Below are 4,042 nucleotides of genomic sequence, written 5' to 3' on the forward strand. Positions count from 1 at the left end.
CTCACCTGCAGGTGGCTTTCTGGTTACTTCCAGCCTGGAATTCGCATCCTGGAAGAGAAGGAAGGCAGGGTCACAAAAATCCTTTGCAGTGTGCAGTGGAAGAACACATTTCCCAGCAGCTCTGTTTCCCCAGAGAGAGAGTCCTGTGTCCAGTATCAAAGCTACTTGACCCTTGGGGGTGACTGTGGTTGAGTCGACACTGTAGATTTGAGTGAATCCTTGGGTTTTCAGTGCATGTTCAGAAGTGTGTTGACAAGGATATGTGGATTTCTTCTTGCTTGCTCTCTAGTCTCAGGATATACACACAGGTAACTCCCAGTTGAGTGAGTAATTTATAATTTAAAATGTCAAATATATCAACTATCTACTCAAATGCTTTGAAAAAAAGCAACTCCCCCCACCCCCCTTGAAGGGAAGCATTACCTGGTGTATGAAGAAGCAGGAAAATGTCATCAATGCTGCAGAGTGAAGGCCAACCCTGACATGATGCAGCTGTTCAAATTATGCAAAAAAATTAAAAGAAATAATGAAAAGAAAGCAGGCTAGGAGGTGGTGCAGCTGGTTAGGCACACACCTTACCAAGTCAAGAACCCAGGGCTGAACCCTCACTCCCTACCTGTAGTGGGGAGGCTTCCTTAGAGGTGAAGCAGGTCTGCAGGTTCTATCTCTCTTGAGTGGGGAGAAGTGGGTTATGGTGCACAAGGTTAAGCGTACATAGTACAGACTGCAAGGACCTACATAAGGATCCTGGTTCAGTTCGAGCCCCTGCTCCTGATCTGCATGGGGATCACTTCACAAGTGGTGAAGCAGGTCTGCAGTGTCTCTTTCTCTCTCCTCTATCTTCCCCTCCCCTCTCAATTTCTCTTTGTCCTATCAAAAAAAAAAAGGAAAAGTCAAAAAAATATCCATAAAAGCACTGGATCTGTAGTGCAGCAATGAGCCCCAGCAATAACCCTGGAGGGAGGGAGAGAGATAGAGAGAGAGGGAGGAAACAAAAGGAAAGGAAAAAAGGAAAAGAAAGGAAAGGAAAGGAAAAGAAAATTGAGGTTAGTATTTTCTCTTCACTTGAAGAGCCATCCTTGAATTGGGTTTGGTGTACTGCACCAAAGTAAAGGACTAGGGCGAATGGTTGTTCCAATCCTGGTGCATGGTGGGGGAGGAGGAGCTGGGCTGGGAGTGAAGTGTTTTGCAGAAAAATGATATACATATGTGCCAACAACTATTTACTGTTTACTGTAAACCATTACTCTCCCCATGAATAAAAAGTAAAAAAAAAATCCTGGCCAGGGATAAATTATCTACAGGAAACAATGCAAACCACGTTGTACATGCAAGAGTTAATTGGGAAAACAATCCAAGGTAATAGAAAAGCTGTCTTGTGAAAATTATTTGGTGCAAGAGACATCAAGGATTGATATTAGGGCAATATGAAAAAAATGTTAACTTTTCAGATGCAATCTTCTTTCCAAGTTTAAGTCATGTGACCACTAAGGACTGTTGCATATAGTCCCAGCTTCCTTTTCTGTGTATACACAGACCTGTGTGTCTGTAGAAAGATACACTTTTCTATCTGGTACATTCTGGATTCTTCCCTCATCTCTAGACCTCTTTCTGTCCAAGGCAGAAGCTTGGAGTGTAAGTTCTAGTCTTAGAAACACTTACAATGATGTCTTCCACCTGCTTTCGGAGGGTGTTCTGGAAGTCCAAAATCTCATTCTGAATGTTCCTAATCAAGTCCACAGTGACCCAGAACAGAAGAATATCTGTTAGATTATGTGCAAGTCAACTTACATTTTGACTAGTCACTTCAGTATTTTGCACGCCTTTTTCAAGATATCAACATACTCAGCAAGATCTAATGAAGAGATATACAAATGTATTTCTGAAAAATGAGACCAAATCCTAGAAAACATATATTGTCAGGTCTCTGAGAGCAGGGCTCCAGATCCTGTCTTCACAGCTTTCCTGCCTGGAGTCCAGGCCAGAACCTCCCTGGGATGTAGGGCTGGCAGATGCATTTGCTTTGAGAACCACCCCTCATAGAAACCTGCCCTTAAGTCTGGGCAGGTGAATACATGGTCCAGGGTGATGTTAGCTTCCATCACAGAGTGGAGAGAAGGGGGACAAGAGGGAGAAGCATTGACTGCTAGGACTCTGCATTCTGAGAACTTGAAGATTTGAAACCATGGCCTGGGAGGTAACACAAAGGAAAAAGGATGCAAGCATGAGATCCTAGTTTAATTCCTGGAAGCACATGTACGAGTGATGTGTGGTTCTTACTCTCTCTCCTCCTATCTTTCTCATTAATAAATTAATGTCTTATAAAAAAGATTTGAAATACCTGAACTAAGGACCTACCTATGAAGCTCATTGTACCATTGCTCCATTTTGTCGACTGAACTGAAATCCAAGAGAAGGGCAGAAAAGAAGTTAAAATGCACAAAATTCACACAAACATATTGTGAGTATTTCCCCCACCAATAAAAAGTAAAAACAAATAATAAATAAAATGAAATAAAGTTATCCCTTCCAGGGGGAAATTATCTACAGGAAACAACAACAACAACAATATCAACATGTAAACATCAACATCAGGTTGTTATTGGTGGGACTGTGTGAGTCAGGAGGCCTGTCCTGCTCATTGGGTGGTGAGAGGCCCAGCTCTCTGACAGATAGTTTGCTGCGTGTTGGCAAGGAAATCTTCTAGCTGGAGGAGAAATTGGGTTGAGGCTCAGGTGGTGGTGCCAGTGGTTAATTGCACGTTACCATGCACAAGGACCCAGGTTCAAACCCCTGGTCCCCACCTGCAGAGGGCTTAGAAGCTGCATGTGTTTGCTTGAATCACAACCATTGGGGGACAGTCGAGAGCATACAGCTATCCTTGTAGGGGTCAGAGCACATGTGGCAAATAGACCCCCAGATGGAGCTGTGCCCCCCACCCAGGTGAATCATATGGAGACAGGGCCGGGCTGCAGTCTTACTGAAAAGAGACCACGAAGCTGCGGTCATCCCAGCCCAAGACCAGCGATGTGCGGGCTCTCGCTCCATTCCTTGAGTTCTGTGCCACCCACATGTCCAGCAGGGGCACCCAGTACTTGATTCTGCGGTCACTCTTGAACCTGGAGAGGGAACAGAGCACAGAGCAGTTAGCTGGCATCTCCAGCATTCTGGGAGCAGCTGGGTTTCTCCTGTGGAGATGGTGGGTGTGTTTCTGTGGCTCCTTCCCCTCTGAGCTGAGCCTTGAGAGCACAGCAGAGGGAGGGCTGGGGCCTGAGAGCTGTGTGCTGACTGGAGCCGGGCCCAGGATGTCCCTGAACACTCCTTACCAGTGGGAGGAAAGCAGCCATTTTCCTGAACATTGCAGAACAATTAGATACCCCCCCATATTTATGAGCTCGCTTTTTATGAGAACCTTTCACTCAGTTAGCATCTTTCCTGTTGCTTGCTTGTTAGCCATAATGGTCCATGATCATATTTCCCTTATTAATTGTATGGAAATTGCAATTAATATATTAGTTCATTATTGTCATCCTGAAAGTGCTTGAGGATAATAATAAAATAAATCATGCATTACAGTGTTAGTTAAGAATATTTTCTGGATGTCTACCCCTCACCACAGAGTTTTTACTTTGGTGCCCTACTTACAATTTGGTGAGGTCCTGCTTTTAGTTTCCCTTTCAGATCTTCTTACTCAACTTCTGTTGATGAGTGGGATCATACCCCTCCTACCCTATGTTTTTGTTAAATTATCCTTTCTTTAAATAAAAAAAAAATTATTAAGAATATTTTCTGGGCTGGGCGGTAGTGCGCAAGGACCCGGGTTCAAGCCCCGTCCCCACCTGCAGAGGGAAAGCTTCGCAAGTAGTGAAGCAGGGCTGTAGGTGACTCTCTTTTTCTCCTCCCTATCATCCTCTTCCTTCTCGATTTCTGGCTGTCTCTATCCAATAAGTAAATAAAGATAATTTTTTTAAAAGTTTAAAAGTATATTTTCTATGAGTCCCAAACAATTAAGTTGAATTTTGCATATCTATTATTTTTAATT

The 4,042-nt window shown here is 43.7% G+C and overlaps 1 long non-coding RNA gene across 1 annotated transcript; it reads right to left on the minus strand.

Moving 5' to 3' along the window:
- Positions 1-1,685: 1,685 nt before the first annotated feature.
- On the minus strand, positions 1,686-3,061 carry LOC132536172 (uncharacterized). Its single transcript, XR_009547840.1, has 3 exons — positions 2,982-3,061; positions 2,359-2,400; positions 1,686-1,726 (listed from the first exon to the last, which is right to left on the minus strand). It is a non-coding gene; the product is annotated as an uncharacterized LOC132536172 (long non-coding RNA).
- Positions 3,062-4,042: the final 981 nt, after the last annotated feature.

This window comes from Erinaceus europaeus (genome assembly GCF_950295315.1).
Source record: "Erinaceus europaeus chromosome 6 unlocalized genomic scaffold, mEriEur2.1 SUPER_6_unloc_3, whole genome shotgun sequence".
NCBI lineage: Eukaryota > Metazoa > Chordata > Mammalia > Eulipotyphla > Erinaceidae > Erinaceus > Erinaceus europaeus.